Raw genomic sequence first — 26044 nt, 5'->3', positions numbered from 1 at the left:
GCGGCTGTGTTTTTTTTTTTTTTTTTTTTTTTTTTTTTTTCTTTTTTTTTTTTTTTTTTTCTGAAAATGGAAATAAGATTCCTCTTTTCACAGTAATGAGAATCCTCTCCTGAGCACCAAGAGAAATTTTGCATGACGTGGACCAGCTCCTTCAGCTCTGTCCTTGAATTCAATTCTCCCCTTTCACAGTGGGGACGTGTATGTTCATTTCCTCTCCCTCAATTTTCTAAGTGCTGCTACTAAGAGCAGAAACTGAGAGGTCTGAGATCAAACCTTGCTAGTAAAGAGTAATGAGAAGAGGACCTTAATAATCAGACCCTTGTCAATGGCCTTTGCCATTAGTTTGTCTGCTACTAGACAGTAGTAAGTACCATATTCCTCGGTATTCCCTTTGCTGCTGAGGTACTTACAGAAGGTTGTCTTCTTAACCTTCACATCTATGTGGTGTCAAATCCAGTTGTGCTTGACTTTCCAAACTTTCTCCCTGAAATAATTCACAGAATGACTTGTTTGGAAGAGACCTTAAAGGTCATTGAGTCCAACCCATGCCCTAAAACCTTAGCTAAACCATGGCACCGAGTGCCACATCCAATCTTTTTTTAAACACATCCAGGGACGGTGACTCCCTGGGCAGGCCATTCCAGAATTTGATCACTCTTTCCATTAAAAACTTTTTCCTAATATCCAACCTGATGCAACTGTGTCCTCTCATTCTGTCAGTTGTTGCCTGGAGAAAGAGACCAACCCCCACCTGACAACAGCCACCTTTCAGGAAGTGGCAGAGAGTGATAAGGTCACCTCTAAGCCTCCTTTTCCCCAAGCTAAACAACACCAGCTTCCACACCAGCCTCGTTGCCTCCTCTGGATGTGCTCAAGTGTCTCAACGTCCTTCCCAAACTGAGGGGTCCAGAGCTGGACACAGCACTCAAGGTGCAGCCTCACCGAGTACAGGGGAAGGATGACCTCCCTGCTCCTGTTGGCCACACTATTCCTGATACAGCAATAATGGGTGGTTACTCTATATTGTTTGTAGATTGTCTGTCCCGGCCTCCAGCTCTTGTGGCTTGAGCTCATTGGGAGTTACACACTCAGCCGAGCTGGCATCCTGACACACGTTCATTTTCCTGAGCACAGAAACAGAGCTTCCCTACCTTTTAAGAAGGTTGCTTAGGAAGGTCAACCAGCTCTTTTGAGCTCCTCTGCCTTTCAGGGCAGTATCCCCTGGGGCTCTGAGGCTTCTTTCAGGCACTCAGTTTTGCTCAGTTGCTATTATTGATCAAATCCAGCAGCAATGCAGAGGTCCATACCCAGTCTGGGTAACCAGGCTGGATGGAAACTACTGTTGACATTTACTTGGAACTTCTTTGAAAAAAACCATTAAGTTATAAAGGCCTGTCTTTGGCCATGCTGAGACAGGAAAAGCCATTCAAGCTGTAGCAGGAAACATGGAAGGGGCACTCCAGGAAATCCATAACATATATCCAGTGAAGCCAGAAAAACATTTTCTAAGATTCTCCATCTTGTCTTGATGCAAAATACCCAAACAAATATTTCCCAAACTAGTTCGACATCTACTTGCCATTAAGGAGTATGATGAGTTTCTGTCTGCAGCAGAAAGAGACTTGCAATCTGCACGTTATGGTACACAGTGTGATGAGCAATATTAAGTGCACCCTTTTGTATGGTGTAGTCAACCTGATAAAAATAGAACCAGACCAAAGCCTAAGGAAGGATTTCTTATTCTTTTACCATCAGATGAAGTTCTTCAGACCCATAATTTAAATGTTTTTCTCATTGTAGAGGTGCTAAAAAATGTGTCAAAAGACTTCAGCTAGTTAGTCTGCAATTTAGCTTGAAAAGTTTGTTTCTTCCCATTCTTCCTAGTTTTTGAATAAAGAGATGCGGGAAAATGCCTGCTTGCCATGGTAGGTACACGAGCTATAATTTGCAATGAAATATCATGGACTGTGCCATACTACAGAAGCTTTAATTAGAGTAATTAAAACACATTGTAACTTACCAGTGATTTTGCATTCAGTATATTTTAAACAGCTGAGCCCTGAAAAAAATGCAGTGATTTGCTCACTACCACACATCAATGGGTTTCTGCAGCTGTGGAATCACACTCAAATTGAGCTTGCACAGGGAGCCAAATTATTCTTTAGGAACTGGAGAAAATCTGAGAACGATATTCCTAGACACAGACCATTAAAGAAAGATTAACTATTTGATCTCCTATGTGATTTTTGGCTCTTTGTACCCAGATGGTAGACTTCAAGGGTCTTCTATATTTCATATATATATATATATATATATATATGAAGGTTTCCCTCCAGTTAACAAAAACAAAGAAATATGCTCCAAGAAAATATGCTGTTAGGAGTACTGTGAGCATGGACTCACAGTAGCCAGGAAAAAAAAATACCAGGTATTACTGGCTGGCAGTTTCAATCCAGCTGCTTCTTAAAGGATAATCTCACAAAAGTGCAATTAAGAAATGAATATGCTTTTGAGTGAAGGAATGAGGGCTAGGAATTTTTTTCCTAATTTTTTCCTTGTTTCTTGGCAATTATATTAGCTTTGTATACATCCCTAGTGTATTTCATTGTGTAGGCCTTTACTACTTCCAGAAGCTAGAAAATATGTCCCTCCTTGCACAGATGCTTAAATCAAGACCAGCTATAGGTACGAGACATCTAATTCGATTACACTTTTACACATCCTGCACAAGTGCTTGGTGGGAAAACATGTAGGAGATTCCACACCAACATCCCCATCCCTGCAACATGCTCCATAGGGCACACTGCAATGGCTGGCTTGTGCTGTGCACCAGGTGCAGCCCAAAGTGCAGGTTTCTGCCCAAAAATGCACGTTCTACACACAGAAATCCCTAAGCTTAGCCAACCAAGCATGTCCTGCCCTGTGTCTGTTGGTGGAGAAGCAATCAAAGCTATCCCCAGTACAGAGCAGTACTGTGACTGGTGAGTCACAGTAAACTGCCCATCTGCCATTAGCTGTTTCTGCAGACCAATGTCAGGACTGAGATGAGTAGCTGGGGATCACCTAAGTAAAAGTGCTGACATCATCCTAGCCAGAACCCATCAGAGGCTGATTTGGACAGAAAAATGCCAGCTCAGGCACCAGATGAGGAAAAACCTTAAGATTTTCTTTGAGGAGAAACCAGTCTGTAAACAGAAGATTTTTACACTTCAAAATTTAGTAAGGTTAACATCCCTGAGATTAAATGTACACCACAGCATCTGTAAATGGTAGAGAAGGGTATCAAATCTTTAAAGGTCATGCAATCTCCACACAAAAGCAAGTGATTCCTATTGAAACAGTCTCTCCGGGCAAGGATTGTTCTGATATTTTCAAGACAGCACAACAAAACAGCTAATCATTATAGCTTTCTGGAGAACACCCCTCATAGTTAATTTAAACTAAACCACAGAGAAATAGAAGCACTTTATTCCAACACTGTTCCTTTTTTTAAAACTACCTTTCTGAAAATGTAATTGAGTCAGCTGTTTAAGTGGCAGCATTCACAACAGGGAAAAGCTGAGTCTTCAGTGAGTGATTAAAATCTCAAGCAACCCATTTAGATAACCATAACAGTATTTTATTGCAGATTTAGTCCAAAATGAAGAATGTGTTTGTCATAGGACAAAAGAAGAAGAATAAAATAAAAAGAACAATTAATACAAGCCTTTGGAATATGTTTTTTTCTTTCTTGGGAGCATTTGAAAATTGTTGGCTATTTCTGATACAGAAACTTGTCAGAGGACATCACTGCCTCTCACTGCCCACCAGGGTGTCCCTTCTTGCCCCTTGAAACAGTGAGTGCCTTCTGCCCATACAGCAGGCACCAAATTTCATTAGTGTGCTCCTACAGGAGACCAGTAGCAGGGGTGTGATGAGAGGCAGATATGAACTTTTTCTTGCTCCAAATACTCATTTGTCTACAAAGTCAATAAAAAAATAATAGTCAAACTTCACAAAGCAATAACACTAAAGAAAATACCTACCTGAATAACCCTTGATAGCACTCACAAGAAGCAATGCTTCTCACTTGCACAATAAACCATTACAGCTACAACTCATATATGGCCCCAGGGTGGTGAAGATCCCCCACTCTGCCCCAAAAGGGAACCAGGGGAAGATGCTCTGGCTTAGGACAGTGGTAGGGATAAGGTCATGCCAGCCACACTCCAAACAGCAGGAGCTTCATCTCAGGTCCAGCGTTCCCTTGCATGAGGAATTACTCCCACGAGATTTATTCCACCATGTAGGGTTCATACCACCAGTCCCTGTGCTGAACATTACGGGGGTCATCCAGTCTTTATCCCCTGTCTCTGGCAAGGAGTATGGTGCTCAGGGATGCAGCAGACTCCTCCACAACCAGAGGGAAAGCCTGTGAAGGGATCAGGATGACAAGAAAACAACGCAGCTGCCTGCATAAATCACCTGGGCCCACAAATATAGATAAATCCTGCCAGTATCTAGACTTCCTTAGGAAAAGAAAATAGCCTCATTTTCTGGATATTGTGTAAGAAGATTTCAGGATCTTTGTGTTTTACTGGTCAATCCATCTTTCAGTTGACCCATACAAACCTTGAATGACATATTTTTCATAAAATACTTGTCAGCACTATGTGAAAACATCAGTTATCGTGATCCAGTGACATGTAATTTTTTTATTTTTAAAACAATACAGAGGCTCTAAATACTCTAAGAGAGTTATCAATAGAGATTTTAGTATAGGACTCAGTAGAGTCTGCAATGTAATCTGCATTCTCCCTTTGAAGCATGATTTGAGAAAAGTATGTTTGGTAGTAGCAGCAAGTTGTTCAATAGCTGCTTTAGCTTTCTTGCCTTCCCAAAGGTCAGACTATTCTTCTAAGAATTTTTATTTAAACACTCACTGCTCATCTAATTATATTGCTTGCTTAGGGGCACATATTGAACAGTAGTCAATTTATTAATTTAAAAATGCTGGAAATGCCTCAGATCAAATAAGTTGAATTCTTTTCTTTAAAAGCAACATGCTAAAGTAGCCACATTGCCTACAAAGCTTTACCACACACTCCTTAACTTCATCTCTAAATGCCATCAAGAGTGTATTCTCAGCCAATTTCAAAGCACATGCAGAGCAACGATAAAGAAGGAAGAAGGCACAGTAAAGGAGAAACTTTTTACAAGTAGATCACAACCAGCCCTAGTCATTTATTCATTAACAATTACCTGAGAGCGTCCAAGATCATCAGGTATTTTGTGTAAGAAAACAGCCAAAGCAGTAAATCTATTGAGGAAATATTTGGTATTTCTGCTGCATCAATGTTTGCTCTGCTACCTTTCCAATTCTATCTGATAAGCAGTAACTTGTAGCAAGTAGTTCAGCTTCAGCTTAAAGCACTTTACTCATCACAGGTGCAGATGAGTCACACTCATGAGAAAGCCTCAGTCATGTGAATTGGATTTGGTATAAAACCCCATCCCAGTGCTGTCTCTTTTCTGTCTATAGGTAGTGAAAGTTTTAGTTAAATTTTTTATGTCTAGTGTCATAATGGTTGCTGACTAAAGCCCTTTAACGGCCTTCTATCTAAGCTGCTGGTATTGTCTTGAGCAGGTAGGTAAATTAATGGATGGCTAAATTTTACTTCGCAGCTGTTTTCGTGGTTTTAGCATTGCAGCTTGAAGAGGTGTATTTGGTTGAGCAAATGTGCTGTGTGCGGAGAAATGGCAAGTTATGGCTTCTGCTGATGTGCTTGAAAATAGCTAAGGGTAATAGGGCTTTGTGGGTTGGGAGAGAGGAGATGGGATGGTGTGGTCTGAGCTAATTTGATATTAGTGAGGGTAAAAATGCAGACATTATAGGCATAAAAATCTAATTGCTCAGCATGTTTGCTTTGTGGCTTTTTATTATGGTTCTGTACTGTGCCTTATGACCCTGTTTTTACTTCTATGAGGATCTCCCTTTGAAATGTGTTCCTTGAGGTATAAAATGATGGTAGTGCTGTCCATTAGTGCTGGCTTATGTAGTAGGAGGTAGCAGTCTGCTATGAATTTGAGTTATGAATTGTTTATACAGATCCTATTTTAAATCTCTGTTCTCAGGTTTGTTTTTTTTTTTTTTTGGCTGTGCCTATTTGTGATGCTAAAGTGATTGGAAAACTAAAGAGAAGCAAATTCTGAGTGATTCTGGTATTGCCCTTAATAGGCCTTCAAAGACATGCAGCTTGCATAATAACCTAAATCTAAGGTAGTTATCAAGTGTCTATAGGCCTAATCAGCTGCCACTACTGGGAGTAGTTAATGACAAAAGTGTCCCACTTCTTTGTAACTTGTGTATATTATTTTTGTTTATGTTTTAGCATTTGCTGTCATGATGCTCTTCAGAGAAACAGGACAGTAAAATTTCTCTCAGCTTTAAGGTTGTCCTTTGGGTCTGGCATGTGATTTTGATAACAGCTTGGATAGGAACCTGGTGTTTATTGGAACAATGCCAGGTCAGTAGCTTTGAAGTGTAAATCTTCTGTTTTGTTTGCCCAAGAAGTGCAGATGAGCCCTGGTAATGCAGGTCTACCTTGCCGTGGGAGTGCTTAGTCGTGTGCCTGAGGGATGGTAGCCTGAGCTGAGAGCATTCCATCACCTTGGGAGGGATGTCTTGTGGCTCTACACAACATTGCTGAGGGACTGGGGAGCTCTGCTTGGGTAGGATGCAATGAAAAGGGGTGATCACTTTGCCTTTATTCCCTGCTGACCACTGACTGCCTGTTCTGTCCTGCTGCCCCAGTGCCCGTCTGTAGCTGGTGATCCTTTTCTCCTATGGAGTAACTGACTTAAATTCAATTTGACTATCTTCCACTTAGCTATGCAGCAAGTCTGCTGTGACTTTCTTCAGTCTTTCTAAGTGCTTTAATAGAGCATGGCCTTGGGAAATATCTTAATCTGGGAAGCCAAAAGGGCGATATTGTGAGGGGAAAATTGCATCCTTAAGTTGCTTGCTCTGATCTGCAGAATGGATTTGTGGGTCCTCTGCAGACTGCTAACAGGGATAAATCCTTGCTGTTCTATGTTAGATAATCTGTCCTTGCTTTTGGGATCCTTTTATTGCTGAAAGGAACTTATGGGTATGCAGTGTAAAGGGTATTCACAGTTAAGGAGAGAGTGATCTGATTTATACTCTTATGATGACACATATCAGCAGCCTATATAAGTAAGATGCATGTTTAGGTTACAAAAATATATGTATATATACACACATACAGTATGTGTGTATATATATATATGTATACAAGCTGTAACTAAAGATTCTTGTTGCCATAGAGTTTAATTCTAAAAAAACAGCCCTCTTCCAACCCAGAGTGTTTTTTTCAGAGCTCTTGTATTAATCATTAGATTTTGTGTTCTTTATTCCTTTTACTGATGTTGCATCTAATGGTGTCAGTCTGCCTTGAGATGTTAAGACAGACTATCAAAAGATAAATTTTCTGCAAGACTTAATTCAAAGAGATGTATTATTCCTGCAGCTCTCTTCCATGTTTCCAAATATGATCTCATGAATTTAAATAGACCAACTACAGTTGATGTCTCTTCTTGATCTATTTGAATTGCTTCTGAAGCTACTGATCATACACTTTTGTCTCCTTCATGCTGGTGGCACAGCTGTCTGCTCATTCAAGGCCCAACTTCTGAGGTTCTGGGCTTATTCTATGCCTCTAAACCAGCTCTAAAACTGCTAGCTCTTATAAGTAATCAATGCTAGCACATTCTTGGCAAGGGTTTAATCCACACCAGGGTTTTGATGGAATGGTTCAATTACTCTTTCTCTTAAACTTGATAGTCAGATGCAAAAGGAATAAAAGAGATGGGACAGTTTCCATAACTCTTAACAATATTGTGCCTCACTCTGCAATTAATAGTATTTATAGCTTTATATACTCTCTCTTCTGCTTCCTTCTTGATATAGAAAAGTGAATTACTGCTTCCCAAAAATCCATAATAAAGACAAAATAACTCCTGCAAATACCTTCTTTATAGATCCTTTGAGCAGTTAATTAAGTAAAGCATGGTTTCTCTTTTCAGTGACTGAACAAAACTCAAAGCAGTTTCTAAAGAAGGTGTGAGTCTATACATATGGTGAAGGTGTATTCCACAAATATATTACAATTACTTATTTTTTAGCATTAGGTAATATTTTCTTTTCCTGTGAATGCTTCTGAGTTATAGCCTTGTTAGAACTTCTACAGAAACAAGCTTGACATTTCAAAAATCCCCATTTATTTGTTCCCTGGAGTATCTCATCTAGCAAGTGCTCTGCATTTCCTTTTCTGCTCCTGCTATTCTCTTGTGTGTTGGCATCACATCTGAAGTGCAGATAACCGACCTGCAAAAAAGCTGCCTCTTCTTTGAGCATCTCTGACCTGCCTGAAATGGCACAAGAGCACTTCAGCCATAGAAAATTACAATAGTGGTAAGATGTTTGTGCCATGTTAGTTTTGTTTGAATATGATGGTAGCAATTGCTTACAATAATTCTGACATGCTGCACAAGCCACAGAATGTAAGTAATGTTTGCATAATACATACCTAGAGCTGTTGTTCCTCCCCAAGAGGATCCTAACAAATTAAGATGAAAAAGTTATCTTTCAGGACTGCCGTTTCTTTGAAGACTCAACAGCAATCACAAAATATATCAAAGCAGTTAATTTGTTCCTGCTGTACTCAAGTGCCTGCATGTGTCTTAATAGCCTCTTAATGGATGCTTAGGAAATTCTGTCTGTGTCCAACAAACAGGGCTCAACACTTCATGGCTGATAGTTACCCATGAGTTTACTTAATAGGGTTAATAGGCTTAATAGGCTGCAGTAAGAGGTTGGCTTTTGCTGTCACATTTGGGAACTCATTGGCAAAGACTTATCTGGGATGTCCCAATATGTTCCTTCAAAAAAAAATCTTGAGGGATGGGGAGGAGAGGAGCTCTGCATTTACTGACCTTCAGCAGCAGCAGATCACATTAAGTTGGATAATTAAGTACAGACTTGAGCTCTGTCCAAAATATTTGATCCTATAACATGTAAGTCTGGACAGATTGTGTAGTTTAATAAAACTTTGTGCGGTACCAGATCAAATTTGTGTAGCAAACTTTCATTTCCTTGTGGCAGCTTGTTGGGGTGCAGTCAGAGGTAACTGATCCTGCCCTGTCCTGCTGCAAACTCTCTAGCCCATCCCAAGACTACTGGTGCAGTTGCTCTGGGTAGTCACTTCCTGGGAGGGATTGTTCCAGCCCAATGCTTTTTTTTTTTTTTTTTTTTTGTAGATTGCCAGTCTAAGTACAGCATTCACAGTGATAACTGGGAGTATGTTGCTCTCAGCACTTTTGTTACCATTGGAGGAAATTACTTTTATCTGTCCTCTGGGCAAAAGGGCATAAGCACCACAAGGAGGGTTTGGTAGGAGCATGTTACACTATGTGTTTTGTGGCATAGGAGCAGTAGTTCTTGACTCTGTTCATTGGACATATTGCAGTAATGAAGGTGAAAATCTTCTGTTACACTACCCTGAAGACACCTTTCCCATGCTACCAAAAAAACCCCTAAACAAACAAAAAAGAGAAAATCCTCAATCCCTCTCAAAAAACCCCCGAAAAACCAAACCACAAAAACATTGAAACAAATCCCAAAACAACCAAAAAAACACCCCCAAAACCCCTAAAACAAACCCTCAACCAAGACAGACTGAAAAACAGGAGAAACTTTGAGAATTTTAGTATAACCTGATTAGAGCATACACAGCAAGATGCTTCAGGGATAAGTTTTCTTCTCAACAATTATTTTTCAATTTGAGAAGAAAATTTCTTGATGACAGTCAAGTATCACTAAAACTTTTTGCTTTGCTCGTTTCTCAGGACACAAAGGCAATGTGTAAATATAAGTTGACAATTCATACTTGCATGATGGTGTAATAGTAATGTGTAGTGTGAATTCACTACAGTCCAGGGTGCTGTTACTGTCTGGTTTAAATACAAAATTCAGATGAGCAATGTAGGATTATTGTGCTGCACAGGGCTATGTCTATAATAGAACATGCTGCTTTGGAGAATGCTGGAAACAGCCTCTCTTCTGGTGCTGGAGTATTAGATACTGTCTTTGTGTCTAAATGTGGTGAGCATATGAATGTGAAATGTAAGAGGAGATTTGCCAACTGCTGATATCTTTCTGATTTCTCTGCCTCCATATGTCTTTCCACTGGCTGCCTCTTACGTCACAGTTTCCATCCCCCTGCTCAGAAGCTTTTATATCATTTTTGGAAGAGGGATCCGTGTTCAGCTGACAGAAGGCATGCATAATGTGAGCTACTTATTGAAATAGAAGCAGTTTCTTGGACCGTGCATATATACTGATTTTCCTGAGTTCTTCTTTGAGGGTACAGGTAGGGAGGCTGGGAAAAAAAAAAAACCCAAAACACATTACCTTTTCATGTCTGACTAGATCTGCACTCTCTCAGTGCAGGGTGAGCTGCAAGAGGAGCATGACTCTGCAGAAATGTGCTTACATGGCAGAAAAAATCATTCCAGCTGTGACTCAATGGTTCATTCTGTTTACATACACCAATAAAAAAGATCATTTTTATTTAACAGGCTTAAAAATTTCTAGGGAGGGGTGTAATACAAGTGTATTACAAGTGTGTAATACAAGTTCTTATTGAAAATATTCGGGTTTGCAGTTAGATACATATTATGTTTCTTGAACATAAGAGTGGAAAACACAGTTTGAAACACTTCAATAAAGAAATGATATTTCTTTACAAATTAACTATGTAAGCTACTAACTTAAAACTCTTGCTTAAATATCAGAAGTGTAATTTTCACAATAATGTGCATTCTGCATAACTGAAAAAATAAATTTCCAGCTGATATGTTTACTATAAATAGGTTTGTACCTATTGTTTAAACATGGTATAATATATTGTGTCAAAACCAGTGACTTACAAGTTCCTTTGGGCAGTTTTAGGTTTAGTAACTGAGTTCAAGATTAAAATAATTCCTTATTCTTTATTTAAAGAGCAGACATTTTTTAAAGGATATTTGCAGTTTTGTTTCCATAAAATGACATCCAGTCTCCAAGCAAGTAAAAGGAAAAAAATGGAGGTGTTTTCTTTTTTAATGGCCTTGAGAGATGATTTCTCTGGCCCTTCAGGTATGCTCCTCTGGTGAGGAACATGCTGACCTTCAGCAGCTCTGTGCCTGCCTCTAGCCCTGCTTGCAGCCCAGGCTGCTGTGGGTGAAGGAGGACTGCATGCTCTGTGCTGGGCTGGTGTTCTCCTGCAGCACTTTCTGCACAGCTGACAGGTACCCAGGGTGCACTCTTTTCTGTCTGTGTCCCTTGGTCCTGAAGAATGTCTGTCTTTGAGTTCTTTCACTCTTTTTGTCTGAACAGTGTTTGTATAATTGTCTGATTAGCAAGGCATCAGGCAGGTGTGAACCAAGGATCTGACAACTGAGTAGCTTGGATGGTCAGGCAGGGTTTGGAAATATGTCTATAAGTTAAAACTTGTGAGGACTTAGCTCTTCAGATACAGTATTCTCTCTCTCCAAGGTTGGATGCTCAGTCACTTAAGATGGAGACTTCTTCTGTGCTTGTAAAATAAATTTTTAAAAGGAACAAATAATCCATATTTGCTTTTCTAAGTGGATATGAGATACTTAAGAAGAGCCATTAATTTACTGAGTAAATCCTTCAGACTGCAGACAGTCACTCTGGCTGGATACTGCAGGAGACCATCATAAGCAGAAGCTGAGGTGATGTAATGCACTGTATTTCGGATTAAAGATTATCTCCTGAATTGATAGCTGGAAAGTAGACACTTAAACTATTCTGACTTGTGAAATACAGCTGAGGAAAAGGAATCTGTGTAAGTGCAATGAGAAATTGTGATAGAGTAAGGGGGCAATACCTGGACTATGCTGTCACAACTCCACAGCTGTAGGCTTTGTAAATCTGATAGTGTTGAACCCCATCTTTGCACACAAAAAGCGCTTCCTTATAACGACAGAAGCACTCATGCAAGAGATGTCTCTCCTGTGTGGTGCTAACTTGGTCCATGGGTGCCTCAGAAGTGATGGTGCCAAAGGGTGATGGGAGTGCCGGGTTTGGCTGAACTGGTGGCAGCTCAGGGTGTCCAGGGGTGGAGGACTTGACCTGAAGATTCTGCCTGAGTGATGGGCTATCAGAACAGCTTTTTTTTATCAGATCAGTCTTGAGTTTAGCCCTCCCACCTGTCAGTTTAATAGGGGCTCTGGTGCTGCCTTTGTGAAGGAGTAATGAAGTCAGGACACCCCTGCCATGTATGCTAGAGCAGCTAATTGTTTGTAACATCATTCTTTTTAATTATAACTTCAGTCTCAGTATTTTAGTTCCTCATGTATCAGAAGTGATGAATCTCACCTTTTTAAAGAACGCTTTCTTGCATAAATGATATGCCTACCAAAAATCAAAGTAATCTCAAGTGTGTGCTGATTATCTTATGCAAATAATTTTAAGTTTATCTTGGGTAACACACTTGTTTCATTTTAGGGAGTATGAAGATACACTTTGAAATGCAGACTAACTTGGCCAGATGAATTATACCTTAACTGAGTTCTGCTTCACCTGTGGCTAAGGGGAAGAGAGGCAGCAGGGATTACAATTGAACCAGCTGACATTGTACAGAATATCTGCCTCAGTTACACCTAAAAGATTAGTACAGCATCCAAAATAATTACTGTTTAATAGCTGCTCAGAGATCCTCATAAAGAAAAGTAATGGCTGGGACACATTTTATGGATGTATTGGTTTTTTAGCTGCAATGTGAAAGTGGCACAATGATTGTATGGTTCTAGTCAATGTAAAGAAACTTCCACAAAACCTCTTTAACATGATGTGTAATGATTATAACTCGCAGGGGAGCATGTAGTATTTGAGGGAAGATGGTTTATCTTGCATATCTAACACTTTTTCTAATTATAGTGCTTTAAACAATGGCTAATAAAGCAAGCTACACACTTTAATTGGAAAGCTAATAACTGCATTCCTCTTCAGAGGAATGGTGGTGTCAGCTTTCCTTCTCCACCATGTAGTGGTGGTCTCTGGGACACCACAGTCACTATTATATGCGTACTGCATGCTAAAAGCTGAAGCTCTGTCCGCGTACAGATAATGGTAGTAATGGTGGATCAAAGTACACGTCAAGCCTTTTTTATCTTTCATCTGTACTCTGGGAGCAATTCATTCAGTGTGGTTTGACAAAGTGTGGAATCCTAATGAGCCACTAAGGAAAAAGCATCTTTGTCAAGTATGTGTTGTCCCTATGCTCCTGTGGTGCTGTTTCTGCCTCTAATGTCTTTCCACCAAACATAAATATTGTTCACTTCAGAGCTCCCATTTCACCTGTTTTCACCCTCCACCCATTTTTGTTGGCTGCCTCTCTTTAGGTGAACAAACCCTTTAAATTTAGCCTTGGTAAGGAAGTAGTGGCCTACTGCTAAATAGCAGCTTGGAATACTGCTTTTGGCATGATCATTGATTACTTTGGTGACTAATCAGAGAAAAATAGACAACACCAAATATGGTATCAGTTTTGAGAGATATGAGTTACTTGATTTTACCACTTTTATCCTGGGAAAATGGAGCTAATAAATGAATATGTCAAGAAACTCTGGAACTTCTGTGCTGCTTGATTAACAGTTAGACACAAATAAGGCAACTGAAGGGTTTACTTCAGTCTAAAGGGTTTGGTCTAGACTGAAGAAACCTGCAGGTACAGGCCATGGAACACTGATGGTTTTTGCCACTCACTTACTATTATGGGTTAATTGACTGTGGCTCTGTATGCCCTCTCAACTTCACCCTTCCTCCTAGCCCTGTATTAAACCTCTAGAAAAGGTACAATGAGCCAGGGCCAAATACATCTCAGTAGCTGAGTTCTCTACCTGAAACTATATTTTACAGATGATATCTAATTGTGCTTAAACTTGTTTCCTCTCTTCTTGCTACCATTTCTCATCAGCTGCAACAAAATTTCAACTTATGAGCAATAAACTGGTAAGAGGGAGAAACTTGGGCCCAATAATTTCTATGTCCTTTCACTTGATCTAACTTAATTTAGTTTTGATTGATAGGGAATAAAACAAACAGAGATTGTGGCATACTGTGGAGACTTAAAGGATGCAACTTCATATAGAAATGTTGTTTCTAAGAGTATTTGTGACTGGTTCTTCTGCCACCTGTTTCTTCCTCTCCTCTAACATTGTGACAGCTGGATGTTGAAAGGCATCTTAGCAGGAAAAACCGGTATTTGAGATGTCCAGTCTGAAAGCATGCAATTATTTTGGTGGGGGGATGGGAGACAGAGAAATAAGGCCTGGTGACTATATAAATATATCATAAGACTGAGGAGAGGAACTTCTATAATTACAACCTTTTAGAATGGCAGGAGGAGGTGGATGTTTTAGGCATGGCTTGCCAGAGGGCAGTATTGCTTAGAGAAAAGACCTGGATGCTGCAGGAAAGGTTGTTTGCTTCAAATGCCTTTTGCTTCATGTACATCAGATTACTTCAGTAAATTGTTAGCTTTATCAGGAAGAGGAGCAGGGGGAGAACAGAAAGCCCAGGGAGCCACTCAGATCTTGGGCAAAACGCAAGAAGTGTATTATTATAGTAGGTATGTGTCTATGCTTGACCAGGACCTGGTAAATTTTCCCTTCATCTCCAGCATTTTAAATACTTCTCTCAGGACCTGAGATTCAAGTCTGCTCCTCAGCTAATGAACTGCACCTGCATCCTGCTCCATTCCAACTGAGTAACAAGGGAGAGACTTTTGCAGGAAGCAAGGCATATAAATAGACTTTTTTGGGCTTCCCAGACTAGTGCCAGCAACCTTGCATGCCACTGTCACAGCTGAGGAGTTTCTGACCTATCTGATGAAGAAAAACTGTGTAAAAGCTGTTCTCATGGCTTATTTTCTGTGCAGAGAGGTTTTTTCACATGCATTAGAGTGCCTGTAAGCAGACTTCAACATCATCCCTCAGAGACACTGAGGCAGTGTTAGCCAGTCAGCAGTTTTCCAGCACTTCTATGGAACGCAAAATCTATATCAGGGTAGAAGTGAATATTGCCTGGCTTCCAGGGTGTCTCTATGGTATGGGTGCCTAATATTGACATATTGCTTTGGAAATGAGACATTCCATAGCCTTTGCTATGGAATTGCTTTGCACTGCAATTAAAATTCAGAGCAGCAGAATTGAATTTTGTTTTGTCACCTTCACTGGGCATTTGATTCGTCCGAGACTGAGGAGGTGGGAAGTATCAGACTGAGGTCTGAAGCAGCAGCAAAGACAGGTCTTTGGGCAAATGCTGCCTGCAACTTCATGGGACAGGTCTGCTTTCCTTCTGGGTATTCCTGGACCCTTTTGATCAAGGGTTAGGCACAGTTATCTGTTCCCAGCCTTTGGCATGGGACTGAGGGTGGGGGAAGCTTGCCTTTGGAGCTTGTGCATTTGTTTCAGAGATGCTGGCTGGGATGCGAGGGTCTGCATGAGATCTGTCTGTCAAAAGGCTGAAAATGGAACAAGCTATTTATTTGAAGAAAGCACTTTCTTCATGATTTAAATGTTTTGGATGCAGGTGGGTGATCTTCCTGCCTTTTTCAAGACGTCCTAAGGGCATATTTCAGCTATAGGGGCAGGAATCTTTCCTATTTGTGGAGACTGCAGTTTTCAGCTCTTGGCTGCCTGACTTGCACTGGACCTTGCTGAGGGTGGACAAGTATTTGGTGTTGTTACCTGGCCTAAATGGCTTGGTAGGGTTCAGAATAAGAGTTAGAAGGGGAACTTGGCAGAAGCCTGGGGCTCTCTGGGATGCTTCTACCATGCAGGATCTCCAAAAACTTTTGATTTTACACAGGTGTGGAGATGTTTGAAGGACCAAGATGTTTCCACCTCATTAACCTCTGAGTTTAGGTTGTAGTTAGTCAAAGCATAAAAAAACTGAGCCCTTAATTCTCAACTTGCTGACAGCCACAAAATGGTTGCAAGGACTTGCAAAAGTGTAAGGATGACTGGGTAACAGCTGCATCTCTAGCTCTCTTTAGGTGGTGGGATTTTCTAATGAAAGTTTAGTGGGAGACGTGCACATATGAAGCAATACAGGCTTAAGAGCAAAATAATAGTGTAGGGAAAGAACCGTGTAATATTGGTGAGACTGCCTTGATGCTACATACTGAAAACCATAAAAGTAGTCCATTATCTTGTAAAGGACACTGATGCTTCTTTCTCTGTGATTCTTCTATATTCAACCTGAGCTGTTGTATTCTTTACTAGTTTGATGACAGTCTATGAAATCCCTACTGAAGGTTACTGTGCAGGCACAAATGTGAGAGAGACAATATGGTTTTAAATGTTACTTAAGCTGAGGAAGCCTAACAAAGCCAGCAACAAATGTCCACCACCAGGGCAGCTTGTTACAAGTTGTTACCTGTTTTAATGCTTTGTCACAGAACAGCTTAGGCTGAGTGCAAGAGAGGTTTTTTGGTTTTTTTTTTGACTTCTGTTATGCCTCAGCTGCACACTGCTAGTAGAACAAAGATTTCAGTGGGGTTTATTACGTTTCAGTGGCATGAATCCTGTCACTGTAGGTGCATTAAACTTTGACTCACCTACATGCATCTAAATACTTGTTTACAGAGAATTTAGATGCTGCATTCTCTGAAGTGTCTGAACTATTGTTACAGGTACTTACCAAGGCTTGCACTGGTTTGAGGCTTAATTTGCATGATGGCTTCTGAAAGAGAAAAAAGGCTTGCTTTCTCAAGTACCATGACTGTGAGGAAGGCAGAGGAGTGTAATGGTGTCTCAGGAACTGCTATGCCATTATAAGTACTTAAAAAATGAACAAGTGTTTTACAGCATTTACATGGTTGAAAGGGCTTCTCCAGGAGACTTCAATATTATTCTTTTCTTCTAGTTCCTCACTTGGACATTGAAGACATGAAAACAAGGGCAGAACTTGTTTTTGTCAAAACTGATGTCAGTGGGATGTTTGAAAGTAAGTTTTGTGCTGTTTCAGGATAAAGTATTATGTTAGATTCTTAGGTTGTGTTTTTATTAAGGATCATTGAGCTGATCAGGGATTCTTCATATCCATAATTAAACACTTTTCCAGAGGACAAAATCTTTTGGAGTTCAGGCACAAATATCATGGGTAATAGCTGATTTTATAGCTAGTTTGTCCTCAGTGCTTTGCCTCCAGAGAGATAAGATTGGTCATCTTCCCTAAACACTTGGCCTCTCACATTTTAAAAATCATTAGTGGTTTGTTTAAGTCTTTAGATTTGACATACCATGAACAAAGTTCTTAAAGCATAATAGAATATAAGTAATGTAGCGATCTGATGAGTGAAATTACATGTGAAATATACGCAAGCATTCAAATATCCTTTTTAAAACTAGTCCATTCTATGGAATGAAGTGCCAACATCTGAATTCTGGAAAGAACATATGAATTCAATATGAGTTTCTTAAGCTTTTCATCTTTAGCCCACTACAAAAACAAATTTTTTGTGGGGGGGGGTTGTTTTGGGTTTTTTTAAATAAGGAGATAACTGCAATACCTCGGTCTTGGATTGCGCAACTTTAAAGTATGTAGGTTGTGTGTCAATTTTTTTACAGTTTTTCTATTTAGTTTTGACTTTTTTAATGGTTGTGGGTTTTGTGGGGGTGGGAAGGGTTCTAGTTTTCCTGCAAAATTTGAACATTTTGGTTGTCTTGGAGAGCAAATTTATAAAAAATATCTGCCTCTGTCTTATAGCTTCAGGGGAAAAAACCCTCAGTGTTGCCATGACTTGGAAGGACTTTGTCAAGGCCAGTCATAACCTGGGGTGTGAAATATTTTTCTCATACAGATGAATCTTGTTTGGTCTGTAGCATTTAATTGCTTAGACATCTTCTTTAAAAAGTTCTGTTTCTGTTGAGTGCAATTGAGCTGCATGGACCAATTAAGAAATATTCTTGGTTTTTTGGCTTTCTGTGGAATTAATCTCTGAACTGAGGAGAAAAAAAATCATCCTTTTGCTCTTTTAGCACCTTCACTACTTGTATTTAAACAGTATGGGTGGGAAAAGCATCTCCCTCTGCAACTTCACAGAAAAGGGAATGAGGGTGAATGGCAGGCATTAAGACAAATGAGGATGTGGCAGCAGTTTGCTGTAGAAAAAAACTGTAATGTATCCACAGGAAAGAAAAAAGTCGTGTGTGTGGGTCTGATTAGATGGCAACATGCTGCAGTTAGAGGAGACCAGAGCTTCACAGGCAATCTCGTTTCTGTATGAATTCAGCTTCTGAGTCGGGCTCAGGCTATTCTCAGTCTCTGTGAGTAACCACCTCTGGGCAACACACCTGCAGTCCTTTGATAAGGCCTCTGTCACTGTGGTGCTGCGTGCTGTGAAATGGTGTGCTCATGCTTTAAAGCATGGGAGACCCAATCAGGGCAAGAGCAGAAGTCAAGACCACAGTACAGTGACTAGAAGCAGTAGTTCAATCTTCAGTCAGGCTCTCCAGAAGTTTTTAGACTGGGCTATTTGACCGGGCTGAAGCTCCCCCATAGCGAGTCCAATTGCAGAACTGAACCCAGATGGAACTATTGCAAGAAATACTTTTTAAAAAATAACTGTTAGGTTTTTTTTCTTTTCTTTTCCCTCAGTTCCCTTAAAGTACTTCAAGCCCCACAGAAAGAGGAGGAAGATCTTGGAAAACCCCCAGCCTAGAAGAAGAAAGCTTTGGCATTATAGGATGAAGGTGATAAAACGGGAGCTGTGCAGGAGTTCTCATCAAGAGGTGGTTCAGGTAGATGGAAGTCCAGAGGGAGCTCAGCCTCAAGAGGTGGTTCAGGAACACATTCAGGTGGATGAAAGCCCAGAAGGAGCACAGCAAATCTGCTCATCAGTACAGTTGGAGGAAGGAGATCATCCCTCAGCATCACAGCTACCACCCTCTGCTCAAGAGCCACAGGGAGGGAATGATATCCTTTTGCACCCACAGAGGCAGCCAGTGCAAGGAGACAGGGCCCCAAACACGGGACCACAACCAGAGTCAAGGTGGGAGTTCCCAAAAGTGACTGTCAAGGTGCAGCCCCAGAACACGAGGCAGGGGTGGGACTCCCCAGAGGTGACAGTGCAGGTGCAGCCTCAGAGGCCAAGCCCAAGATGGGAAGCCCCATCAGTGACTGTGCAGGTGCAGCTACAGCAGCAGGGCTCAGGGCCGTCTCTCCCACAAGTAACTGTACAACTACAGCCCCAGGAGGGGAGACAAGGCACTGCTGGCATCAAGGTTACTGTGCAGCTGCATTTGGGCTGTGACCCAGAAGAGGTAACCTGCTTCCAGAACCAAGGTGAGGAAGTGTTAGGTACTGGAGAAGAGTGGACCCCCCCAAAAAATCAGGGAGAGATGATGACAAGATCTGAAGGTGAGAGAGAGCTTGCTGTGGTGGAGCTGGTGCCACAGGGGTTTCTGAGCCAAAAACAGGATCAAGGAGGAGAAGTGGAAAAAGCCCAGCAGGACCAGAGCCAAGAAGGAAGAGCAGAAGTGGTGGAGCTGCATGATATGCAGGCTGGAGACAAAGCAGACCTGAATGGGACGGTGACAGAGGAGCAGCTGCAGGACCAGAGCCAAGAGCAGGAACAGCTAAAAGCAGACCTGCTTCTGCAAAAGGAAGACCAAAGTACAGCGATGAGACAGGAGCAAGGTAATATCGAAGAAGGGCCCAGGGAGATTGTAGAAGACCAGAAGGAAGACCTAGCACAAAAACAGTCTACAAAACGTCCAAGAGAGTCTCCAAATTATTTTGTTGCTATTCCAATAACAGATGATCAGGTACTTTGAAGTAGCTGTTTTATTAAAAATCTTTAAACTTAGGTTAATTTCCTGCCTTAACTACAAGGGTGCTTAACAAGCCAGGATTGATCCAATTCTGCCTGCCTACCCCAAGTGGTTTGTTAGGTCTGGGATGAAGTTAACTTCCTCATAGCAAGCCTTAGGTGCTGTGCTTTGTTTTTGTAGGTAGAACTGTGTTTATACACATCCATGTTTCAGCTACTGCTAGGAAAGGAAAAAAAAAATCACTTCCATGATTGCCACTGTCCTTTCTATAGGGTCTGAGGTGGTGTCTCTCATCACTAGTATTTTCTATTCTGTAATCTTTCTTCAAATAAAAGACCTGGCTTTCATAATCTTGTGTTGTCCCATCCTACATTTTCTTAGGGCTGTATTTAGTGCAAGGGTATTGATTTGTTCATCTCCTTTTCCACTGAAGTTCACAATGGAGAATGAGCATTTCCTTCTCTTCTGCAGAAGACTATAGAGAATTGATCTGTTTTTTCTTCTTCATCTTTTAGCCAATAAACTTTCCCTGAGGTCCTAGATAGATGGTTAATTTCAACAATCTGTGTGCAGTCTCTGTGCTCATACTTCAAGGTGTGCTGTATTCTGTGACTCCCATGTTCAAGCAGAGTTGGAAAAAGCAACAGATAATTTCACCTCCATAATGTTAAACCAAAGTGCAGCAAACAGTATAAATACAAATAGACATATTCTCTTCTAGAGGCTTTTTGGGGGACCTAAAGCATTCCAGTTACCACAGTAAATACTGCTTCTGAAATAAATCATACAGACTTGCAGGGCTTGGCTGCTACAGGCCCTCTCTTATGATCCATGGAAGTAAATTCCAAAAATAATACAATAGCTAGAGAGACAGATTTCACACTTTATTTATTAGTTAGGGACTTAAATGAGTCTTTACATAACTTCTGCACAACTCTTTGTACTTGTAAAGAAAGTGGGAAGATACTAGCTCACCTTGAACTACTTATTCCCATTCTGCTAGGAATTTTGAAGCTCATCCAAAGCCTTCTGAAAGAAAGCTATGGAATGTCTCATTTCCAAAGCAACACTGTCATGCCTTATGGACAGGTTTTTCTAACCTTTAGCCTTTCACAGACAGCTGTTACCTGCTGATGGCCATGGTTTTTTTTGCAGCTGCTCAAGGTAAGAAAAAGCAGACAGAGTTCTCACTTTGTCTTGGTGTCTGCTGTTATCCCATGGGAGCTTGGCTGGAATTCTGTTCCAGCATTATGGAACAGCAGTATTGTGAGGTGGGACATACCCCATGGCCTTTATGTAGGGGCAGCAGATGACTGTGCCCTCAAATATATTATGAAGAGAAAGAAAAGCCTTGAAATGCCAAGCAAATGAGCAGACTATTCCACCTGAGGGAGACAGGCAGGGGAAAATCTTAATTTGAATCAGAAACTGTGTCCAGCTAGCATGGGCAGAATGGAGAAACGGTATATAAGTTCTGTAAATTATTAATGTATATGTATTTTGGTATCTTTTCCTATAAAAAATGCAAAAGACAAAACCTGAATATTAACTTGTACGAACAGAGTGAAAATGCAACATTGTACTATCAGCTTCTGCTAGTAGTTTATGGTGTATTTTCCAATGAACCAAACAGATATTGTTTGTTGCAATATATAACTTGATTCCTTTTTTTCCCTAGCTTAAGCTTTCATGCAGTATCTGGCATGACTATTTATGCTGCTGAAAGGCAATAATTAAATAAGAATGCTGTATCTGTTGTACAGGATTTTTCCTTTTTTTTCTCCAGTGTGGCAAGCAGTTGCAGTACAGTAGCTTGCTTTGGCAGGTTTCTGAGTTTTTGTTTTTAACTAAGTTAAGTGTAAAAACACTTATGCATGTGTTAGATGGAGATGTCAAAGGTGCCTTCCTCTTGGTAGGCCATTATTTGCTCTGGCTTTGTCTTGGGCAGAGAATCATCTTTGAAGGTTATCTGGAGGATGGCCTCACATAACTTTCGTGATTCCTACGTATGCCTGGCTTTTGAGAGGTGAACAAAAGTGCAGAGCACATCAGGAAGATAAATGCCAGGAAGAGAAAATAACTGTGTAAGCTGAAGACAATGTTGGCAGATGAACAAATGGGTATGAAGTGGGCAAAGAATAAATCTAAGCTAGAAACTGGAAAATTTCCTGCCATCTGAGGAATGAGATCATGGAACAGCTTGAAGGGTCATGAATGCTTAACTTATTCTGCTATTTTAATGAGATTTGAGCGTCTTAATATATGGCCTGGGACCACATCCTGTGCAGTCCAATGAATGTCTTTCACCTCTTTTTGCTTTTCTTTTCTCTCTCAATTCTGCTCTTACAGGTTTCCCTGCATTCACAACGGCTCTGGTAATCTGGCAGCTCTGGCATCCCAGGTTGGAGGCTCTGCCCAAGATATTCCTAGCTTGTGTTCCTCTTAAGTGCTATCCTTAAATGTGTCAGTGACCTGCTACTGTTCTGTGCGAGGCCTTGAAAGAAGCACTGGAGAGTGCAGTACTGTAAGGTTGGCATATGTACATAAAGAGTGAGAGTAAAGAAATCATGGAATGGTTTGAGTTGGAAGGGATCTCAAAGGTCATCTAGTTTCAACCTCCCTGCCATAGGCAAAGACAGTTTTCACTTGACCAAGTTGCTGAGAGCTCCATTCAACCTGGCTGTGAATACTTCCAGGAATGGAGCATCCACAACCTCTGGGCAACCTGTTCCAGTACCTTACCACTATTACAATCAATAATTCTTTCCTAGTATCTCATCTAAACCTATTCTCTTCCAGTTTGAATTTACTTTTCATTTACTTTCCAGTTAGAATTTTACTCACTGTGCTCTTGTGAGTAGGCACTCTCTATCTTTCTTGTAGTCTTGCTTCAGCTCCTGAAAGGCAGCAGTTGAGTTACTCTGAAGCACTTCCTTTTCCAGGCCGAACAAACAGAATTGTCTCAGCCTCTCCTCACAGGAGAGGTGCTCCTTCCCTCTAATCTTGGTGTATCTCCTCTGGACTCATTCCAACAGGTCCATGTCTTTGCTGTGCTGGTGGCCCCAGAGCTCGATGCAGCACTGCAGGCGGGATCTCACCAAATGGAGTGGAGGGGTGGAATCACCTCCCTCGACTTCCTGGCCAAATGTGTGTGCATATACACATATGTATGTGCACATATAATAGTGTTTTGTCAATTTTAAATGCTTTTACCTCTAAAGCAGAGGTTCCTGACCTCCCTGACCATACAATTTGGTTGTCTGCTGCTCTGTAAACCTTGCCTATTACAGAAGGGTTTTAAAGATGCTGTTAGTGTTTGGGAGTAATTATTTTGCCTTTATTATTTAAGAGCGCTCTCCAGGTGGCACAGGCTAGGGCTGTCAGCATTTTTTTCCCTCTCAAGAGGAGAAAGGAAAATCCCTGTTCCAGTCCTGATGGGTGCCCAGCTCTTTTTTCTTTGTGTCTAAGCAGGGCTCCAGGAGGCTGGACACCAGGCTTGTACTGGATTGAACCAAAGAATGTTATGGTCTCAGGCTTTCAGTACTCCATTTTAAGTGCTTCCTTCCTGCTCCTCACTTCCCAAAAACCCCCCAGCTATCCCATCAGTTACACAACATTTATAGAAAAGTGCTGAAGACTGATGCACAAAAAAAAGAAGTGTAGTGATAGGGTAGCCTGTTCCCATGGGAGTAGGAGCAGGAAGTTGTGAAGAATCATATGTGAAGATAAGAAGAGATAAGAAAAGACATTAACACTGCTCTGTAATAGTAAAATATCTGTGAGAATTTCACTCAATCTCATCTTCCCAGATGTCTAATACTCAAACTGAAATGCAAAAGGATCTTCTTTCTTATTTGAAGGATGTTCTTGGAAAGATTGGGTGAGGGAGAACGACAGGAGGCTCTTTTGTACTGTTAATACTTAGCCTGGTCTGTTGAAGCAAAGGTTGTAGTTTGTGTGGTCAGACAGCTTGATGGCTTGATTCCTGCTCAATGTTTTCACAATCTAAATATATGCTGTAAATAGCAGGCTGCAATAAATTGTGCTTCAGTTGCGGTAGGAATTAACTTAATGTAGAGTCAGTGATGTGTTTTTCACAGTGAAAAATGTACCATAAGGGTTGGTGAATTCAGGGAGCTTGTATCTTCAAATAGTTATTTTAATTGTGCGTGGCTTTTATCCTCATGTTTATTGGGAACTTTTTTATGCTAATCTCTTCTGATGTGCAGGCTGTGGGACTGTTTACTGGGCTGCACAATGACTGCTAGGCTTTATGGAGAAAGATTGCAAAACAAAAGCATATTGACCCAGCTGTTTTGATCTATGTAAGAATAAAAGGGAGCTCTAACATGTGTGAGCACCTAGGCATATAAGGCAGAGTTTTCTCACTGAAATAACCTGAATATCTAGAAATGATTTCTTTGTAAATTGGGATTCCACCAGATACTTAGTACCTGTGTGAATTAATTCTTCTCTCTCCTGCCTGTTCCCATGACTGACTTATAAAACTTAACAGCACGTATTGATAAAAGAAAAATCTTTGGAGTCAATTGTGTAAAGGCACAGACAGATCCACAAGAGCCAGAAACTGGCCACACAGTTCTGAGAAACACTAGCTCAGAAAACAGCATGTTTGCCCAGTCAATCTACTTTGTTTGCTGCTACATTTTCCTTTTGGGAAGAGATATCAGTTTAATCTGTGATCAAACTTGTAATCAGAAAATGGCATAAGTTTAATTATGGAAATGCCATTAAATTTCCACAGTCTATTAACAACTGACAACTGCATGAAGATCCCATTAATATTTACACAGTGCTGTGAGCTTGAATCGAACATTCTTAGGGGCAGATTCACACCTACTTTAAGGTCTACGGCTTCTGGTTCACAGGAGAGCTATGCATTTAGCCTGTAGGCTTTAAAAAAGTGAACAGATAAATCAATTCCTGAAAAATCAAGTATGAAACTGCAAGTTGCCTCATGATAAATCTGGACTGGAGAGGGGAGGAAGGTGGCTGTGTGGATTCCTGTCTTAAACACGGAGTTGCATTTTGGCTGTGTAAAGATTTGGCATTCTTCATTTTTCCAGTAATATGTAGGCATTTCAAAGTTAGAATTTATTTCTTTCTCCTGTTTACTCCACTGCAGATTTTGGACAGAATTGAAGATGTTCAAGAACTCATATTCTCTAAAGAACCTGACCTATCAAGAGCTCTTCTTCCTGTTCAAACTATGCACCTTACTATAATAGTAGCTCATCTGGGAACAGAAGAAGAAGTGAAAAAGTAAGAATCCTGCCAAATTCAAGAGCAGCTAATTTTTCTGTAAATGTGGTAGCCTTACTGCTGCTATTGTGAATCATTATGTTTTATTAGAGCCTACACACAATTCCTCTTAAACTTTTTTTGATCAGTTTCTGGCTTGCTTTCAGTACCTGTGGGGAAAGATCTTTACAAAAGCTGGCTGTGATGCATCAGAGATTGAAATTTTCTTATCTGCCATGGGGTGAAGAGAAAAAGCAGTGTGGCTGTAAATAGTATCACTGCTTTCTTACTGTGTTACTACCACAAATTATCTCAACAGATGTAAGCTTCCCTGAGCTGCTGTCTTTTGAGAAACCAGAGCTTTTCAGATCAGCCATACTTTTATCAGCTGGAAAATGTTAGCTGTTAAGATACATTGCATTAAGAAGAAAACAAAGGAAGTCTGCCTAGTTCCTTCCTAAGCTGCTCTCCTGTTGAATTCAAGCTGTGGGTTGTCACTGGGGTCCTGTGAATTAAGATGGAGCTATTGACAGGTGACTGAAGAAACCTACCCTGTGGTCAGGAAGGCTAGAATTGATAGAAATGTCCAGAAATTAATGCCAGTCTGCTGCATTTTTTTTCTCTAAGCTTTATCTTACTACCACACTGGGAAACCTGGAACTCCTTGACATAAGGAGGCAGAAAGGAAAGGCCCTTATGTGCCTGGGAAGGCATCATGTGGTGAAGGTGGGAACCTGGTGAAAGCAGCCCTTTCTCCAGGGGCCCTGGCACGTATCAGCATGGGAATGAAAAACAGGCCTCAACACCATATGATTGTCACACAGGATCTGCTTGGGTGTAAAGCAGAATGCCTAGCTGGAAAGGTGTCAAAAAC

Source organism: Onychostruthus taczanowskii, unplaced genomic scaffold (assembly GCF_017590055.1).
Source record: "Onychostruthus taczanowskii isolate IOZ18803 unplaced genomic scaffold, ASM1759005v1 scaffold16, whole genome shotgun sequence".
Classification (NCBI taxonomy): domain Eukaryota; kingdom Metazoa; phylum Chordata; class Aves; order Passeriformes; family Passeridae; genus Onychostruthus; species Onychostruthus taczanowskii.
The sequence above is the reverse complement of the archived record's forward strand: the minus strand, read 5'-3'. Positions refer to the sequence as shown.